Source organism: Oncorhynchus masou, chromosome 9 (genome assembly GCF_036934945.1).
Source record: "Oncorhynchus masou masou isolate Uvic2021 chromosome 9, UVic_Omas_1.1, whole genome shotgun sequence".
NCBI lineage: Eukaryota > Metazoa > Chordata > Actinopteri > Salmoniformes > Salmonidae > Oncorhynchus > Oncorhynchus masou.
The window spans coordinates 91,830,961-91,852,947 of NC_088220.1; the positions used below are offsets into that span (position 1 = coordinate 91,830,961).

Below are 21,987 nucleotides of genomic sequence, written 5' to 3' on the forward strand. Positions count from 1 at the left end.
AGTAAAACATCATCTCCATGTGTCAGAACCTTGTTATCAAAGACGTAAAGACAACACAGTTGTCAGATCATACTGGCTGCCTCTGAAATGGCACCCTATTCCCTATATAGTGCACTAATTTTAACCAGGGCCCATAGACCTCTGGTCAAAACAAGAGTATCATTTGAGATATAGCCCGTGTCAAGAGGAGAAGAGAGTAAAATGTGTTGAGCGGCTGACTACAGCTTTATTTCCTTTCTTTTTATTGCAATACCCTCTCATGTTTCTCTGGACCAATCAGATCTCATGTTTCTCTGGACCAATCAGATATATTTTTATTGCAATACCCTCTCATGTTTCTCTGGACCAATCAGATCTCATGTTTCTCTGGACCAATCAGATATATTTTTATTGCAATAACCTCTCATGTTTCTCTGGACCAATCAGATATATTTTTATTGCAATAACCTCTCATGTTTCTCTGGACCAATCAGATCTAATGTTTCTCTGGACCAATCAGATATATTTGTATTGCAATAACCTCTCATGTTTCTCTGGACCAATCGGATCTCTTTGCAATGTAAAGTCATGTTTCTCTGGACCTATCGGATATATCTGTAATGTGAAAGTCAAGTCAGGAGATAAATATGAATGTGTTAACAATGCAACAACCATGGATGTGTTATTAGATAAGAATGGAAGAGAATAATTACGCCATTTGAATAAGTATCTGCCAATCTACTGACAGTCCATAGCCTGAACAGTGCTCAAAGCATAACCTCATTATTGTATTTTAATCATTCAGTTAAAATAGGTTTGTAATTCAATATGGAAAATCAGTATGAAAAAGGTAAAGGCATAAAAGACAGAATATTCATGGCTCAGTATGCATCTCTGTTAACCCCATTGTTCAGTTGTGGTTCATTTTCCTTGAGATCATGTGATCTTACCTGTGTCTGCGTTCACAGAATCACTTCCATCTACATCTTAATGGACAATAGACTAGTGGAGATAGAACCTGATATGCTCTGATCCCAATGGAGCTGACTAGACCTATTTCTACTGTAGTTATAGAGCCCACAGTGACAAAATACCTGACTTTTATCCTCATAGAGGCCGTGGAATGGGGGAGACAGAGGGAGAGCGAGAGAGAGGGGGAGGGAGAGAGAGATAGAGGGAGACAGAGAGACAGAGAGAGAGAGAGAGAGAAAGAGAGAGAGGGTAGGATCTCAATCGGGAGTCAGATCACATGTCTCCCCTCCCTCTGCTCTCCATCTCTCCCCTCACCTCCCTCCCCCTCCCTCTCCCTCTCCCTCTCCACTCCATCTCCTCCCTCCCATCCATCTCCTCCCCTCCATCTTCTCCCCCCTCCTTCTCCACCCTCTCTTCACTCCCCCCCATCTCCTCACTCCCCCCGCCCTCCATCTCCTCCATCTCTCCCCTGCATCTCCTCCATCCATCTCCTCCCTCCCCTCGGGCTGCTACTGCTGCTTTTGATGCAATCAGGAAGTTTGACAGCCTGCCGCCCCAGCCTCCTCCAACCTCCAATCTAGATCCCTGGAAGTGCTGAAGAAATGCTTCTAGCTACAGTACAAATCAAATTGTATTTGTAACATGCGCCGAATACAAATGCTTACTTACAAGCCCTTAACCAAAAATGTTAGATTTAAGAAAATAAGTACTAAATAAATTAAAGTCAATGTAAATATTCTGGTGGCTGTTTGGGGGTGGAAGCTGTTAAGGAGCCTTTTGGACCTAGACTGCGCTCTGGTACCACTTGCCTTGTGGAAGCAGAGAGAACAGTCTATGACTAGGGTGGCTGGAGTCTTTGACAATTTTTTCTTCTGATTGCAGGAAGCTTGGTCCATTGACGTACTAGGCTGTACACACTACTCTCTGTAGTGCCTTGCAGTCGGAGTACGAGCAGTTGACATACCAGTGATGCAACCAGTCAGAACGGCCTTGATGCTGCAACTGTATAACTATTTGAGGATCTGAGGACCCATGCCAAACATTTCCAGTCTCCTGAGGGGAAATAGGCATTGTCAAGCCCTCTTCACGACTATCTTGGTGAGTTTGGACCATGATAGTTTGTTGGTAATGTGGACACCAAGGAAGCTCTCGACCTGCTCCACTACAGCCCTGTTGATGTGAATGGGGGTCGGACCCCCTTTATCTGTAGTCCACTATCATGTCCTTTGTCTTGCTCATATTGAGGGAGAGGTTGTTGCCAGGTCTCTGACTTCCTCCCTGTAGGCTGTCTCATCGTTGTCAGTGATCAGACCTACCACCGTTGACGTCGGCAAACTTAATGATGGTGTTGGAGACGTGCTTGGCCACACAGTCGAGGGTGAACAAAGAGTACAGGAGCGGACTAAGCATGCAAACCTGAGGGCCCCCCCTGTTGAGGATCAGCATGGTAGATGTGTTGTTGCCTACCCTTACCACCTGGTGGCAGCCAGTCAGGAATTCCAGGATCCAATTGCAGAGGGAGGTGTTCAGTAATAGGGTCCTTAGCTTAGTGATGAGCTTTGAGGGCCCTATGATGTTGAACGATGAGCTGGAGTCAATGAACAGCATTCTCACGTAGGTGTTCCTTTTGATAGGGCAGTGTGGAGTGCAATATAGATCGCATCATCTGTGGGTCTAGGGGCAATATGTTGGGTAATATGCAAATTGAAATGGGTCTAGGGTTTACGGGAGTATGGTGTCGATGTAAGCCACAACCAGCCTTTCAAAGCACTTCATGGCTACAGATGTGAGTGCTACGGGTCGGTAGTCATTTAAGCAGGTTATCTAGGCGTTCTTGGGCACAGTGACTATGGTGGTCTGCTTGAAACACGTAGAAATTACAGACTCGGTCAGGGAGAGGCTGAAAATGTCAGTGAAGACACTGGCCAGTTGGTCAGCGCATGCTCTGAGTACACGTCGTGGTAGTTCGTCTGACCTGTTTAAAGGTCTTGCTCACACCGGCTACAGAGAGCATGATCACACAGTCGTCTGGAACATCTGGTGCTCTCATGCATGTTTCAGTGTTGCTTGCCTCGAAGTGCGCATATGAGTAATTTAGCTTGTCTGGTAGGCTCGTGGCACTGGCAGCTCACAGCTGGGCTTCCATTTGTAGTCCGTAATAGTTTGCAAGCCCTGCCACACCTGATGAAAATCAGATCCGGTGTAGTAGGATTCAATGTTAGTCCTGTATTGACACTTTGCCTGTTTGATGATTCATCGGAGGGTGAAGTGGGATTTCTTATAAGCGTTCGGGTTAGTGCGGATGTTGCCTGTAATCCATGGCTTCTGGTTGGGGTACGTATTGTCACTGTGAAGATGATGTCATCGATGCACTTATTGATGAAGCCGGTGACTGATGTGGTGTACTCTTCAATGCCATCGGATGAATCCCGGAACATATTCCTGTCTGTGCTGGTAAAACTGTCCTGTAGCTTAGCATCTGCGTCATCTGACCACTTCCGTATTGAGTGAGTCACTGGTACTTCTTGCTTTAGTTTTTGCTTGTAAGCAGGAATCACGTGGATAGAATTATGGTCACATTTGCCAAATGGAAGGCAAGGGAGAGCTTTGTACGCGTCTCTGTGTGTCAAGTAAAGGTGGTGTAGATTTTTTTTCCCCACATGTGACATACTGATAGAAATGAGGTAAAACGGATTTCAGTTTGCATTAAAGTCCCTGGCCACTAGGAGTGTGGCATCTGGATGAGCATTTTCTTGTGTGCTTGTTGAGTGCGGTCTTAGTGCCAGCATCGGTTTGTGGTGGTAAATAGACGGCTACCAAAAAAATAGATAAAATAGAACTCTCTTGGTAGATAGTGTGGTGAACAGCTATTCATGATGTACTTTACCTCAGGAAAGCAAAACATAGAGACTTACTTAATATTAGGCCACCAGCTGTTAATGACACATAGACACACACCACCACCCCTTGTCTTACAGGACGTAGCTGTTCTGTCTGCCGATGCACGGAAAACCCAGCCAACTGTATTTTCTCCGTGCGATAGTTCAGCCACAACTCGGTGAAACATAAGATATTACAGTTTTTATTGTCCCGTTGGTAGGATAGTCTCGAACAGCACTCATCTAGTTTATTCTCCAATGATTGCATGTTGGCCAATAGGACAGATGGTAGAGGTGGGTTCCCCACTTGCCGAATAATTCTCACAAGGCACCCGGATCGGTGTCCCTTGTATCTCCGTCTTTTCTTCACACGACTGATGGGGATTTGGGCCTGGTCCAGGAGCAGCAGTTTATCCTTTGCGTCCTTCGAGACTTTAGAGATGCTTCTAGCTACAATACACTGGATAGAAAGGAGAGCAGAGGAGTTCAACACACTAGAGTAGCACAGATTCTTAGCAGAGTCAAGTAGATAATTAGCAACAGGAAAACCCTCAATATGGGACTGCTAATGGACAAGCCTTTTACAGTATGACACCTGACCTTCCTCCTCAATAAGGGATTCCACATTCTCAAGCATATTATGGATACTATAAAATAAATCCACCCAGTTTTATGTCATGCAATATGATTTTTGTTTTCACAAACTATGTCGTAACTGATACAATGTATCTTACCACAAAGTGATTACCAAGCAACACTAATAACAATTAAACCAACAACCCACCAACTTTGGACACATTAGAGAAGCACAGAGTTATGTGGTTCTGTCTAAACTTCACATGCATGAAGGTGAATACATTCATTAGCACACTTCAGAAAGATTAAATGGTCTTACTGTTTTCTTATTCTAAAACATTCCCCTACAAGATGTTTCATCGTAAATCACAGGTTTTACTGTGGGTGGTCTGTTAACACGCAAGATTCAATGCATAAGATTTTACCATGCCAACATGGTCAAACCTTGAGATTCACAGAGATTGAAAAATGGTGGCCATTCATTATGCAGAGAGGAAGAGAGCGAGATTATTGTAATAAATAGGGAATAGCTTGCCATTTGGGACACATGACAAGAAGTAAGACGATGTCACGACTTCCTACGAAGTTGGCTCCTCTCCTTGTCCGGGAGGCGATTGACGTCACCGGCTTTCTAGCCATCACCACTCCATTTCTCATGTATCCATTTGTCTTGTCTTGTTTCCATACACACCTGGTTTTCATTTCCCCAATCAATCTACTTGTATTTAACCCTCTGGTTCTCATCATGTTTTGTGTGTAATTGTTTTCATGTTATGTGGTATTGGTTTACGCGCTCTACTTTTATGTTCCGTTTTTTGAGCTTGTTTGATTTATGTGGTACTCTCGTTTTTGGAACTATAATAAAAGTGTGCCTGTTCATTATAACCTGCTCTCCTCCACCTGTCTTCGCCTCCAATACACCTTTGACAGACGAACACACTTAACTAATAAATACTCCAGGAGGAAGAAAATCATATATACCTCCTTAATCCTCCCTATACCTCCCTATTCCTACCTAATCCTCCCTGTACCTACCTAATCCTCCCTGTACCTAACTATTCCTCCAAATTCCTCCCTATTCCTCCCGATTACTCCCTAATCCTACCTATTCCTACCTATTCCTCCCTAATCCTACCTATTCCTCCCTAATCCTACCTATTCCTCCCTAATCCTACCTATGCCTCCCTATGCCTCCCGATGCCTCCCGATGCCTCCCGATGCCTCCCGATGCCTCCCTATACCTCCCTATACCTCCCTATACCTCCCTATACCTCCCTATACCTCCCTATACCTCCAGATTACTCCCTAATAATACCTATTCCTCCCTAATCCTACCTATTCCACCCTAATCCTACCTAATCCTACCTATTCCTACCTATTCCTCCCTATGCCTCCCTATGCCTCCCTATGCCTCCCTATGCCTCCCTATGCCTCCCTATGCCTCCTTATTCCTTCCTATGCCTCCCTATACCTCCCTATACCTCCCTATACCTCCCTATACCTCCAGATTACTCCCTAATAATACCTATTCCTCCCTAATCCTACCTATTCCACCCTAATCCTACCTATTCCACCCTATACTTACCTATTCCTCCCTATACCTCCCGATTACTCCCTAATCCTACCTATTACTCCCTATACCTCTCTATTCCTCCCTATGCCTCCCTATTCCTCCCTATACCTCCCTATTCCTCCCTATACCTCTCTATTCCTCCCTATACCTCTCTATTCCTCCCTATACCTCCCTGTACCTACTTATTCCTCCCAATTCCTCCCTATACCTCTCGATTACTCCCTAATCCTACCTATTCCTCCCCATACCTACCTATTCCTCCCTAATCTGCCCTATTCCTCCCTGTACCTACCTATTCCTCCCTATACCTCCCTATTCCTCCCTATACCTCCCTATTCCTCCCTGTACCTACCTATTCCTCCCTATTCCTCACTGTACCTCCCTATTCCTCCCTGTACCTCCCTATTCCTCACTGTACCTCCCTATTCCTCCCTGTACCTACCTATTCCTCCCTGTACCTACCTATTCCTCCCTGTACCTACCTATTCCTCCCTATACCTACCTATTCCTCCCTATACCTCCATATTCCTCCCTGTACCTACCTATTCCTCCCAATTCCTCCCTATTCCTCACTGTACCTCCATATTCCTCCCTGTACCTCCCTATTCCTCCCTGTACCTCCCTATCCCCCCTTGTACCTCCCTATACTTCCCTATACCACACTACACCTCCCTATTCCTCCCTAATCATCCCTATACCTACCTATTCCTCACTGTTCCTCCCTACACCTCCCTAGTCCTCGCCATACCTCCCTGTACCTCCCTATTCCTCCCCATCCCCCCTGTACCACCCTACTCCTCCCTATACCTTCCTATTCCCCCCTATACCTCCCTGTACCTCCCTACTCCTCCCCAACCCTCCCTGTACCAATCTATTCCTCCCTATTCCTCCATATACCTACCTATTCCTCCCTATTACTCCCCAATCCTCCCTGTACCAACCTATTCCTCCCTATTCCTCACTATACCGCCCTATACCTCCCTGTACCTCCATATTCCTCCCTATACGTCCCTATACCTCCCTATTACTCCCCAATCCTCCCTGTACCTCCCTATTCCGCCATATACATCCCGATTCCTCCCTGTACCTCCCTATACCTCCCTATTCCTCCCTGTACCTCCCTATTCCTCCCTGTACCTCCCTATTCCTCCCTGTCCCTCCCTATCCACCTCTTGTACCTCCCTATACATACATCCTCCTCCCTATACCTCCCCATTCCTACCTGTTCCTCCCTATTCCCCCCTGTACCTCCCTACTCCTCCCCAATCCTCCCTGTACCAACCTATTCCTCCCTGTACCTCCCTATACCTCCCCAATCCTCCCTGTACCAACCTATTCCTCCCTATTCCTCCCTATACCTACCTATTCCTCCCTATACCTCCCTACTCCTCCCCAATCCTCCCTGTACCAACCTATGCCTCCCTATGCCTCCCTATGCCTCCCTAATACTCCCTATGCCTCCCTATGCCTCCCTATGCCTCCCTATGCCTCCCTATGCCTCCCTATGCCTCCCTATACCTACCTATTCCTCCCTATTCCTCCCTATGCCTCCCTATTCCTCCCTATGCCTCCCTATTCCTCCCTATTCCTCCCTATTCCTCCCTATTCCTCCCTATTCCTCCCTATTCCTCCCTATTCCTCCCTATACCTCCCTATACCTCCCTATACCTCCCGATTACTCCCTAATAATACCTATTCCTCCCTATACCTCCCGATTACTCCCTAATCCTACCTATTCCACCCTATACTTACCTATTCCTCCCTATACCTCCCGATTACTCCCTAATCCTACCCATTACTCCCTATACCTCCCTATTCCTCCCTATGCCTCCCTATTCCTCCCTATACCTCCCTATTCCTCTCTATTCCTCCCTATACCTCCCTGTACCTACTTATTCCTCCCAATTCCTCCCTATACCTCTCGATTACTCCCTAATCCTACCTATTCCTCCCCATACCTACCTATTCCTCCCTAATCTGCCCTATTCCTCCCTGTACCTACCTATTCCTCCCTATACCTCCCTATTCCTCCCTATACCTCCCTATTCCTCCCTGTACCTACCTACTCCTCCCAATTCCTCCCTATTCCTCCCTATTCCTCACTGTACCTCCCTATTCCTCCCTGTACCTCCCTATTCCTCACTGTACCTCCCTATTCCTCACTGTACCTACCTATTCCTCCCTATACCTACCTATTCCTCCCTATACCTCCCTATTCCTCCCTGTACCTACCTATTCCTCCCAATTCCTCCCTGTACCTCCCTATTCCTCCCTGTACCTCCCTATTCCTCCCTGTACCTCCCTATCCCCCCCTTGTACCTCCCTATACTTCCCTATACCACACTACACCTCCCTATTCCTCCCTAATCATCCCTATACCTACCTATTCCTCACTGTTCCTCCCTACACCTCCCTAGTCCTCGCCATACCTCCCTGTACCTCCCTATTCCTCCCTGTTCCTCCCCATCCCCCCTGTACCACCCTACTCCTCCCTATACCTCCCTATACCTCCCGATTACTCCCTAATAATACCTATTCCTCCCTATACCTCCCGATTACTCCCTAATCCTACCTATTCCACCCTATACTTACCTATTCCTCCCTATACCTCCCGATTACTCCCTAATCCTACCCATTACTCCCTATACCTCCCTATTCCTCCCTATGCCTCCCTATACCTCCCTATTCCTCCCTATACCTCTCTATTCCTCCCTATACCTACTTATTCCTCCCAATTCCTCCCTATACCTCTCGATTACTCCCTAATCCTACCTATTCCTCCCCATACCTACCTATTCCTCCCTAATCTGCCCTATTCCTCCCTGTACCTACCTATTCCTCCCTATACCTCCCTATTCCTCCCTGTACCTACCTATTCCTCCCAATTCCTCCCTATTCCTCCCAATTCCTCCCTATTCCTCCCTATTCCTCACTGTACCTCCCTGTACCTCCCTATTCCTCACTGTACCTCCCTATTCCTCACTGTACCTACCTATTCCTCCCTATACCTACCTATTCCTCCCTATACCTCCCTATTCCTCCCTGTACCTACCTATTCCTCCCAATTCCTCCCTATTCCTCACTGTACCTCCCTATTCCTCCCTATTCCTCCCTGTACCTCCCTATCCCCCCCTTGTACCTCCCTATACTTCCCTATACCACACTACACCTCCCTATTCCTCCCTAATCATCCCTATACCTACCTATTCCTCACTGTTCCTCCCTACACCTCCCTAGTCCTCGCCATACCTCCCTGTACCTCCCTATTCCTCCCTGTTCCTCCCCATCCCCCCTGTACCACCCTACTCCTCCCTATACCTTCCTATTCCCCCCTATACCTCCCTGTACCTCCCTACTCCTCCCCAACCCTCCCTGTACCAATCTATTCCTCCCTATTCCTCCATATACCTACCTATTCCTCCCTATTACTCCCCAATCCTCCCTGTACCAACCTATTCCTCCCTATACCGCCCTATACCTCCCTGTACCTCCATATTCCTCCCTATACGTCCCTATACCTCCCTATTACTCCCCAATCCTCCCTGTACCTCCCTATTCCGCCATATACATCCCGATTCCTCCCTGTACCTCCCTATACCTCCCTATTCCTCCCTGTACCTCCCTATTCCTCCCTGTACCTCCCTATTCCTCCCTGTCCCTCCCTATCCACCTCTTGTACCTCCCTATACATACATCCTCCTCCCTATACCTCCCCATTCCTACCTGTTCCTCCCTATTCCCCCCTGTACCTCCCCAATCCTCCCTGTACCAACCTATTCCTCCCTATTCCTCCCTATACCTACCTACTCCTCCCCAATCCTCCCTGTACCAACCTATTCCTCCCTATTCCTCCCTATTCCACGCTATTCCTCCCCAATCCTATTCCTCCATATACGTCCCTATACCTCCCTGTACCTCCTTATTCCTCCCTATACCTCCCTATACCTCCCTGTACCTCCCTGTACCTCCCTATTGGTCCCTACTCCTCCCTACCCCCCCTTGTACCTCCCTACTCCTCCCTATACCTCCTTGTTCCTCCCTATCCCCCCATGTACCTCCCTATTCCTCCCTATATTTCCCTCTTCCTCCCCATACCCCCTGTACCTCCCTGTTTCTCCCTACACCTCCCAATTGCTTCAGGACAGGGGCGTTAGCCACTATAGCCACGCAGGAGCAGCTAGCTAGCAGTGATGATCCGATGCAAAGGTCCAGAGCTTACAGCAAGGATCCGGTTGAGTAGTGGAATTCTAGCCGTGTTGGGGAAGAGTCTGGGAGGAATCAGCTGTGTAGCCGAGTGATCACTGAGCGGGCTGGGAGGTGGGCCTGGCTCATAGCTAGCTTCGGGGCTGGGCCACTCGGTGGCAGCTAGCTAGCTGTGATGATCAGGGGTAATGGTCCAGGGCTTACGGCAGGAACCTGGCGTTGTGGTGGAGAAAACAGTCCGATACCGGCAGGCTGGCAAGTGTTATCCAGGCTAAGAGCGACTGGAGTCTGTGCCAAAGGTAAAGGCCGCTAGCAGTGGCTGACAATTACTAAATTGCTAGTAGCTAATTAGCTGGTTAGCTTCTGATGGCTAGCTGCTGATGGAGATTCTGAAGGCCAGCTTCTGATGGAGGTTCTGATGGCTAGCTTCTGATAGAGTTTCTGATGGCTAACTTCTGATAGAGGTTCTAATGGCTAGCTTCTGATGGAGATTCTGAAGGCCAGCTTCTGATAGAGGTTCTGATGGCTAGCTTCTGATAGAGGTTCTAATGGCTAGCTTCTGATAGAGTTTCTGATGGCTAGCTTCAGATAGAGGTTCTGATGGCTAGCTTCAGATAGAGGTTCTGATGGCGAGCTTCTGATGGAGGTTCTGATGGCGAGCTTCTGATAGAGGTTCTGATGGCGAGCTTCTGATGGAGGTTCTGATGGCGAGCTTTTGATGGAGGTTCTGATGGCGAGCTTCTGATGGAGGTTCTGATGGCGAGCTTCTGATGGAGGTTCTGATGGCGAGCTTCTGATGGAGGTTCTGATGGCGAGCTTCTGATGGAGGTTCTGATGGCGAGCTTCTGATGGAGGTTCTGGCTAAAAGGTCTAAAAAATAGCAGATCCGTATCACATTGGGTGAAGCGGGTTACCGGAAGGTATATTTAATTTAAAAATTGAAAAGAGTTCAATAAATAAATTGAAATATATACAAAAATTGACAAACAATACAAAATGTACAGAAGAGAACGATAAACCACGTCTGCACTGCTACGCCATCTTGGATCATATTGGATTAGAAATATATGGAAACATATGCTGACATTGTGTTAGATTGGATTTGACCATGCAGTGGAGAGGTCATCCTGTAGTTACAGGAGGATAAAGGAGGCCCTGTATCAAATCACCTAATGGCAAGACAGCGTTGTCAATCCTAAACCCACACAGGCAAGACAAAGTGAACGGTGGAGAACCAGTCACACATCGCCATGGTTTTAGGCAAATATAAGTGTTCAGCCGAGTAGAGGGCAGGAAGGAAGGACAATAACAATCCATGCACACCAAAACCCTTTTCTTCAGCTCAGTAAACACGGACTGCGTAATAGCCAAACAGTTGTTAGTATAAGAACCAATGTATCACTTTTCACCTGGATCTATGACCCCTTAAACAACAACATACAGTCTCTCTCTGGACTAAGTGTACAATATTAACAGTATTGGATCTTTAAAAAATACAACTTTTACATTACCCTGCAGTTTACCTACAAAATGGGCTGATGGTGTATTAGACATAATCGGTATTCATGTCACAAAATATTTAACTGAGCTCTCCACCATGAATTTCAATAGAAAACTTGTAAAAAACAGACAAGATCCTGCAACCATGGAGATGTAAATACCTGTCTATTTATGTATAAATGGCCCTGATGAACTCTTTAGTCATTTCTCAGTTTACTCACTTATGGTGATGCCTACTCCTGATGATTCATTTTTCAAATCATATGAGCGAAACATATTTCTCTCTATCTGGGAAGCTAAACCAGACAAAATAAAGCGTGCATATCTGTATAATGAATATGAACTGGATGGGTTGAGATTATTAAATATAAAAGCACGAAACCTCTCTAGAAGCTTCACTTATTCAAAAGTTTTACTTGAACCCTAAATGGTTCTCAAGTAGATTTCTAAGAAAAGCTCATCCATTGTTTAAAAAATGCCTTTTTGCCTTTGTGCAGATTGCTGTCTCATTTTCGATTAATTGAAAATTGTACTTTTTTCAAAGTAACTCTCTTTTTCAAACAAGCATTGCAGAGCTGGCTACAATTTCAATTTCATACCCCTGAAAAGATAGAACAAATATTCCCCCTGAAAATATGTAATATATATATATAAATGTGCTGGTTGATAAATACCCGTATTAAGGGGAAAGATGTTTGAAAGGGGTATTTTGTTCTTAAATTATATTGTAAATTGGAATGGTAGAGTTATGTCCTTCATGGAGTTATCAGAATTGTACGGGAAGGTCTGCTCAATCCAAGAGTACAACCAATTGATTACAGCATTACCCCAAATATGGAGGAGGCAGGTGGCAGTGGGAGGAGGTAAGGAACTGATCTGTCTGCCCAATATGAAGGATCAAATCTGGAGGAGGCAGGTGGCAGTGGGAGGAGGTAAGGAACTGATCTGTCTGCCCAATATGAAGGATCAAATCTGGAGGAGGAGGGTGGCAGCGGGAGGAGGTAGGGAACTGGTCTGTCTGCCCAATATGAAGGATCAAATCTGGAGGAGGAGGGTGGCAGTGGGAGGAGGTAGGGAACTGGTCTGTCTGCCCAATATGAAGGATCAAAACTGAAGGAGGAGGGTGGCAGCGGGAGGAGGTAGGGAACTGGTCTGTCTGCCCAATATGAAGGATCAAATCTGGAGGAGGAGGGTGGCAGTGGGAGGAGGTAGGGAACTGGTCTGTCTGCCCAATATGAAGGATCAAATCTGGAGGAGGAGGGTGGCAGTGGGAGGAGGTAGGGAACTGGTCTGTCTGCCCAATATGAAGGATCAAATCTGGAGGAGGAGGGTGGCAGTGGGAGGAGGTAGGGAACTGGTCTGTCTGCCCAATATGAAGGATCAAATCTGGAGGAGGAGGGTGGCAGTGGGAGGAGGTAGGGAACTGGTCTGTCTGCCCAATATGAAGGATCAAACCTAGCATAAATATGACAGTTTAATTTGAGGACCAGGATGTTGACAACTGAGCCATACAGATTGCAAAAGAGTTGGGAAGAGATTTTTAATGTACCGATTCCATGGTTTGAGTTGATATATAAAACGACGCAAGATTCAAGACTTCATGCTTTTCAGCTAAAATGATTATGTAGAATTCTTGCCACCAACAAAATGTTGAATATTTGGGGCATAAAATCATCAAAGCTCTGCAAATTTTGTTGTGAGGATACAGAATCAATAGACCATTTATTTAGGTATTGCCCTCAGGTAGCCTATTTCTGGTCTCAGGTTCAGGAATGGCTGAAAATTGACCCTAGAAATAGTTAGGAGTTAGGAGATCTGGAGAGACCGGGTTAGTCAATTACTAATATACAAATACTCTTAGTAAAAGTATTTATCTTCAACTCGCAATCTGTGGACTCAATTCGATTAGATATATTGAAATAGTATGTTAAACAACACAGCATAGTTGAAAGATATATGTTGCAAGAAATCCGAAGAGGTTGTCCAGCAGAGATAGGTGGGATGGGCTGAGGGAAGCTGAGGGTTGGTATGTGGAATTGGAGACAACTGGGAGTGGAGTCGCTGGGCGGGGGATAGAATGAAGGTCAAAGATAAAAGTATAAAAAGGTAAGTTTGTCACGACTTCTGCCGAAGTTGGTCCCTCTTCTTGTTCGGGCGGCGTTCGGCGGTCGTCGTCACCGGCTTTCTTGTCACCACCGATCCATGTTTCATTTTCGTTTTGTTTTGTCTTCATTATACACCTGGTTTCCATTCCATAATCAATGTTCGTTATTTAACCCTCTGGTTTCCCTTTCTGTTTTGTGCGAGATTGTCGTTGTCATGTGGTTTCGTTATTTTGTGCTCTGGATATTTGTGTTTTTCCTTGTCAGAACACTGCTTAATTTTTGAGTAAATTCTCTGATTATTACTCATACCTGTGTCCTGCACCTGACTCTGCCTCCATTCACCTAATCGCTGACAAAGTTTGAATGAGCAAGAGGGCAGTGTTTTTATACCGGTTTGCCGGCTGATGCCGTGCAGGTGTTTGTACACACACTCTCATTCAAATGCACACGTACACGGACACACACACATGTAAATAGTGCCAGACATGAACTCAAACATGTATAGTTGGCCTTGATCTTATGATTTTAGTTGTCCTTTGTTTTTTGCATTGTTGTTTTCTGTTTTCCTTTGCCTTTTTATTTTTTCTGTTTTGTTCATTTTCTTGGTTGTTGGTAGATTGGGGGGTTATTGGAGGTGGGGAATGGAATTATTATAATCATTTTGGGTGATCATGGAGGGCTGGCCGTTGAAAGCTTGGGCTGGTGGCTGATGGATTGCTGATTTGGCTCCCCATTTTTGGCCTTGTGGGAGATCTATCGACATGCCCTTGAGCAGGGCGTTGACCCTGGATGCTTCTGTGTGTCGCTCTGAAAGGCAGTCTGTTGGATGACAGCTGTGTTGTAGTTATTGAGCTGCTTCACTGCATGTATATTGTATGTTTTGGATATTCAATAAAAAGAAAAAAAAGAAAAACATACAGTACAACCATATGTTCCACTGGCTTAGAAAATAGGAGAATAAGCTCCCTGTAGGCATGGCGGTAAGGTTAATATGGCCTGCTCTCCTGCAGAGACTGGAAGCTAAACTAACAATGTGTTTCTCCAGCGAGCAGAGCACAGTTGCTCCTGGGCTCGCGGTATGCTTCCTTGGCTTGTGAGGATGTTTTGGAGCCTGGCCAGAGAATTACTGAAGATAGAAATGGTGCCTGCTTCCCAAATGGCACCCTATTCCTACACCCTATACCCAGCGTGCTCTGGACAAAAGTAGTGCACTATATAGAGAATAGGCTGCCGCTTTCTGCTGCTTCCATTCACCCATCACCCCAAGCTAGGGACACTTCACCACCAGTGATAACAGCACCTACCTACCCAGTGGCAGTGGATCCCAACACAGCACTGCATGTCTGAACATCAGGTATATGTCCCAAATGGCACCCTATTCTCTATATAATGAACAGAGTTTGACCAGGGCCCATTGGGATCTGGTCAATGGGCCTTGGTCAAATAGACCCTGTATGGTTTCAGGGTTAAATACACAGACAGCGGTGAACTAAAGCTGGTTACAAATGGCGGAAATTTTCTCTATATAGTGAACTACTTTTGACCAGGGCCCATAGGGATCTGGTTAAGGGGCCCTGGTCAAAAGGGAAGTGGTTGCCATTTGGGACTTAACCTTAGTTTAGCCACTGATTGTGTATTTAGCCCTGAAGCCATACAAGGTCTACTTTGAAGTCAAATAGGGAGTAGAGCTTTATGCTAATCACATGCATTTGGAAGTAGAATCATCTCATAGCAGAGAATAACCACAACGTTATTTTTTTTTATGCCAGAGGTAGGCTACTGAGAATATTTTTTTGTATTCACCTCATCATAGCTATTCTGAAATCTTTAAGGGTCTGCATTTAGTAATACTCCTCGATAGGCTGAGAGCTACTTTTCAGGATATTTCAGGGACTGATCATTTCAGCATAGGAGATAATACTTTGAGAAGAGGAGATATGGAGCGATCAGAGGGAGAGATCAGAGAGAGAGTGATCAGAGAGGGATCAGAGAGCTATCATAGACAGAGAAAGAGCAGAGATATCATAGACAGATAGAGATCAGATAGTAATCAGAGAAAGAGAGATCAGAGATAAGCGAGAGATCAGATAGGGATCAGAGTGAGAGAGAGCAATCAGAGAGAGCAAGAGAGATCAGAGATAGAGTGAGACTTGAGCTTAATAAGAGAGAGATCAGAGGTATATCAAAGAAAGAGATAAGAGAGAGACAATGGAGAGACAAGGGAGAGATCAGAGGGATCATAGAGGGATCAGAGAGGTCAGAGAGTGATCAGAGAGATCATAGAGGGATCAGAGAGAGATCAGAGAGGTCAGAGAGAGGTCAGAGAGGTCAGAGTGAGATCAGAGAGAGATCATAGAGGGATCATAGAGGGATCATAGAGGGATCATAGAGGGACAGAGATCAGAGATCGTTCCGAGAGGGATCATATGGAGTTTAGAGAGGGATCCGAGAGGGACCATTGAGAGAGAGGGATCAGAGAGAGAGAGAGTGATAGAGATAGAAAAGAGATACAATTGAATTCGGAAATGTACATACACCTGAGCCAAATATATTTAAACTCAGTTTTTCACAATTCCTGACATTTAATCCTGGTAAAAATCCATCCCCTGTTTTAGGTCAGTTAGGATTACCACTTTATTTTAAGAATGTGAAATGTCAGAATAATAGTAGAGAGAATGATTTATTTCAGCTTCTATTTCTTTCATCACATTCCTAGTGGGTCAGAAGTTTACATACACTCAATTAGTATTTGGGAGCATTGCCTTTAAATTGTTTAACTTGGGTCAAACATTTTTGGAAGCCTTCCACAAGCTTCACACCATAAGTTGGGTGAATTTTGGCCCATTCCTCCTGACAGAGCTGGTGTAACTGAGTCAGGTGTGTAGGCCTCCTTGCTTGCACATGCTTTTTCAGTTCTGCCCACACATTTTCTATAGGATTGAGCTTTGTGATGGCCACTCCAATACCTTGACTTTGTTGTCCTTAAGGCAATTTTTGCCACAACTTTGGAAGTATGCTTGGGGTCATTGTCCATTTGGAAGACCCATTTGCAACCAAGCTTTAAATTCCTGACTGATGTCTTGAGATGTTGCTTCAATATATCCTCATAATTTCCCACCTCATGATGCCGTCTATTTTGTGTAGTGCACCAGCCCTCTTGCAGCAAAGCACCCCCACAACATGATGCTGCCACCCCCGTACTTCACGTTTGGGATGGTGTTCTTCGTTTTGCAAGCCTCCCCCTTTTTCCTCCAAACTAACGATGGTCATTATGGCCAAAATATTATATTTGTGTTTCATCAGACCAGAGGATATTTCTCCAAAAATTACAATCTTTGTCCCCATGTGCAGTTGCAAACCGTAGTCCGGCTTTTTTATGGTGGTTTTTGAGCAGTGGCTTCTTCCTTGCTGACCTTTCAGGTTATGTCAATATAGGACTCGTTTTACTGTGGATATAGATACTTTGTACCTGTTTCCTGCAGCATCTTCATAAGGTCCTTTGCTGTTGTTCTGGGATTAATTTGCACTTGTCTCACCAATGTACGTTCATCTCAAGGAGAGAGAATGTGTCTCCTTCCTGAGCGGAATGACGTCTGTGTGGTCCCCATGGTGCTTATACTTGCAAACTATTATCTGTACAGATGAACGTGGTACCTTACGGCATTTTGAAATTGCTCCCATAGATGAACCAGACTTGTGGAGGTCTACAATTTTCTACTGATTTTCCCATGATGTTAAGCAAAGAGGCACTGAGTTTCAAGGTAGGCCTTGATATACATCCACAGCTACACCTTCAATTGACTCAAATGATGTCAATTAGCCTATCAGAGGCTTCTAAAGCCATGACATCATTTTCTGGATTTTTCCAAGCTGTTAAAAGGCACAGTCAACTTAGTGTATGTAAACTTCTGACCCACTGGAATTGTGATTCAGTGAATTATAAGTGACATAATCTGTCTGTAAACAATTGTTGGAAAAAGTACTTGTGTCATGCACAAAGTAGATGTCCTAACCGACTTGCCAAAACTATAGTTTGTTAACATGAAATGTGTGCAGTGGTTGAAAAACAAGTTTTAATGACTCCAACCTAAGTGTATGTAAACTTCCGACTTCAACTGTAAATTAGAGAGATATCAGGGATAGAGATCAGAGAGAGAGATCAGATATGGATCAGAGAGAGATTGGAGTGAGAGAGAGAGGGAGACCAGAGCTACATAAGAGCAAGATCAGAGACAGGGATCAGAGAGATATCAAAGAGAGAGATAAGGGAGAGTTCAGAGAGATATTGATCAGAGAGGGATCAGAGAGAGATCAGATATGGATTAGAGAGGGATCAGAGAGCGATCAGAAGACTTCGCTTCCACAATGCTGTGAACGATCTGAGAGACAAGGCCAGAAGGGCCTTCTACAACATCAAAAGGAACATAACATTTGACATCCCAATTAGGATCTGGCTAAAAATACTTGAATCAGTTGTAGAACCCATTGCCCTTTATGGTTGTGAGGTAAAGGGTCCGCTCACCAACCAAGAATTCACAAAATGGGGCAAACATGAGACTGCATGCAGAATTCTGCAAAAATATCCTCTGTGTACAACGTAAAACACCAAATAGTGCATGCTGAGCAGAATTAGTCTGATACCAGCTAATTATCAAAATCCAGAAAAGAGCAGTTAAATTCTACAACTCCTAAAAATAAATTATTCCCAAACTTTCCAAAACAAAGCCATCACCTACAGAGAGATGAACCTGAAGAGTTTCCTAAGCAAGCTGGTCCTGGGGCTCTGGTCACAAACAGAAACACACCCCACAGAGCCCCAGGACAGAAACACAATTAGATGGAACCAAATCATGAGAAAACTAAAATATTATTACTTGACACATTGGAAAGAATTAACAATAAACAGAGCAAACTAGAATTCTACTTGGCCCTAAACAGAGAGTACAGAATACAGAATGGCAGAAAACCTGACCACTGTGACTGGCACAAAATGAGGTAGAAATTGAGCTGCACTTCCTAACCTCATGCCAAATGTACGACCATATTAGAGACACATATTTCCCTCAGATTACACAGATCCACAAGGAATTTGAAAACAAAACCAATTTTGATAAACTCCCATATCTACTGGGTGAAATACCACAGTGTGAAATCACAGCAGCAAGATTTGTGAACAGTTTTTTTCATTTTCCCTTTTGTACTTTCACTATTTGCACATTGCTACAACGCTGTATAACGACATAATATGACATTTCAAATGTCTTTATTATTTTGGAACTTTTGTGAGTTTAATGTTTATTGTACATTTATTTCAGTTTTGTTTATTATCTATTTCACTTGCTTGGCAATATAGACATGTGTTTTCCATGCCAATAAAGTCCTTCAGTTGAATTTAATTGAATTGAATTGAGAGAGATGAGAGAGAGGGAGAGGGAGAAGGAGAGGGAGGGGAGAGGGAGAGGGAGAGAGATTGGATCAACACTTGTCACATATTTTACATTTTTCTTGTAGTCTATTTCTTTAATTATTCTTTCTTGCTACTGAAGAATGTTTTTAGTTGAAACACACACAGCACAACATGTCCTCTTGTGTTGGCGTGGTTGTTGCTCTTAGTATAAGTATTGTGGGGGTTCCAACCACACACATAATACAACACACCATACTGTATATCCTCAGTCACAACTACTGCAGGAAAACTCACACACGCACCCCCCTACACGCACACACACACATTCTCCACCCCCCCTCTCATTCACACCCCCCCCACTCACCCCCACACACACGCACTTCACAACCCATTTTACTATATCATTATTATTAATCATATTATTTGTATTTATTTCACACAAACGTTTGGATTGTCCTGTTCTATATTTTAATTTTGTATGTACTTTACAGCACCAGTCAACAGTCTGGATACACCTACTCATTCCAGGGTTTTTCTTTATTTTTACTATTTTCTACATTGTAGAATAATAGTGAAGACATCAGGACTATGAAATAACACATATGGAATCATGTAGTAACCAAAAGAGTGTAAAACAAATCAAAAAATATTTTATATTTGAGAATCTTCAAATAGCCACCCTTTACCTTGATGACAGCTTTTGCATATTATTGGCATTCTCTCAACCAGTTTCATGAAGTTGTCACCTGGAATACATTTCAATTGACAGGTGTGCCTTGTTAAAAGTTCATTTGTGGAATTTCTTTTCTTCTTAATGTGTTTGAGCCAATCAGTTGTGTTGTGACAAGGTAGGGTTGGTATACAGAAGACAGCCCTATTTGGTAAAATATCAAGTCCATATTATGGCAAGAACAGCTCAAATACGCAGAGGAACGACAGTCCATCCTTACTTTAAGACATGAAGGTCAATAAGCAACATTTCAAGAACATTGAACATTTCTTCAAGGGCAATCGCAAAAACCAACAAGCGTTATGATGAAACTGGCTCTCATGAGGACCGCTACAGGAATGGAAGACCCAGAGTTACCTCTGCTGCAGAGGATAAGTTTATTAGAGTTAGGAGCCTCAGGAATTGCAGCCCAAGTAAATGCTTCACAGAGTTCAACAGACAAATCTCAACATCAACTGTTCAGAGGAGACTGCAGGCCTTCATGGTTGAATTTCTAAAAAGAAACCACTACTAAAGGACACCAATAAGAAGAAGAGACTTGTTTGAGCCAAGAAGAAACATGAGCAATGGACATTAGACTGGTGGAAATGTGTCCTTTGGTCTGGAGTCTAAGTTTGAGATTTTTGGTTCCAACTGCCGTGTCTTCGTGAGAAGCGGTGTGGGTGAATGGATGATCTCTGCATGTGTATTTCCCACCGTAAAGCATGGAGAAGGGGGTGTTATTGCGTGGGGGTGCTTTGCTGGTGACACTGTCTGTGATTTACTTAGAATTCAAGGCACACTTAACCAGCACGGCTACCACCGTATTCTGCAGTGAAGCGCCATCCATCTGATTTGGGCTTAGAGGGACGATCATTTATTTTCCAACAGGACAATGACCCAACACACCTCCAGGCTGTGTAAGGGCTATTTTTACCAAGAAGGAGAGTGATGGAGTGCTGCATCAGGTGACCTGGCCTCCACAATCCCCCAACCTCAATCAATTATTGTATTATTGTATTATTGTATTGTATATTAATCAATATATATATTTATTTATTTATTTAAAAAATATATAAAAATTATTCTCTCCACTCTACAAAGTGGACTCTTGGAAAGCCCTTTGTTAAAATATATATATATATTTATATATATATATATATATATTTGGTCAATAACAAAATAACAAAAGTTTATCTCAATACTTTGTTATATACCCTTTGTTATATATATATATATATACACACACACACACAGTGGGGCAAAGAAGTATTTAGTCAGCCACCAAAAGTCAGCCTGTACTTTTCATCATAGGTACACTTCAAAGATGACAGATAAAATGAGAAAAAAAATCCAGAAAATGAAGAAAATTTTTGACATCTGTCATTGCCAACAAAGGGTATATAACAAAGTATTGAGATAAACTTTTGTTATTGACCAAATACTTATTATCCACCATAATGTGCAAATAAATTCATTAAAAATACCACAATGTTATTTTCTGAATTTCTTTTCTCATTTTGTCTGTCATAGTTGAAGTGTACTTATGATGAAAATTACAGGCCTCTCTCATCTTGTTAAGTGGGAGAACTTGCACAATTGGTGGATGACTAAATACTTTTTTGCCCCACTGTATATGGGGGAATGAAAATTAAGCAGACAATTACATTGATGGGAGCCAATCTATCTGCAATATTAAAGCTGATCTACCCACCCAAAATAAATCAAATAATAATAGAGATGGCTGCCCGAAGAGGAGCGTCTATGTGGTCACCGCATGACACAGGGAGGTACAATGTGCTTTCTCCTCTACTGTGAGAAATACTACCAACTAAGATCATTTTTATTCAAGAAAATATCTCAATCAATCCTCAACTTCTATGCATTTACCAATGACATAAAGCTGGGAATTATTGTGGGAGAGGAAGGAACCGCAAATATTACTGCGAGATATGTATTAGTCAGAGGGACATCCCATGACCATTAATTCCCTATAGTATTAACATTGTATATAACTAACATGTCATACATAGTGGAACCATCCTCCATGTATATTTTATTGTTTATTTATTAGCAATTCACAT

At 43.9% G+C, this 21,987-nt stretch overlaps 1 protein-coding gene across 1 annotated transcript in view; it reads right to left on the reverse strand.

The window, feature by feature from the left end:
* The window catches only part of LOC135546750 (contactin-5-like), a 436,013-nt gene that overhangs the window by 363,068 nt on the left and 50,958 nt on the right, over positions 1–21,987 (reverse strand). The window lies entirely within an intron of this gene.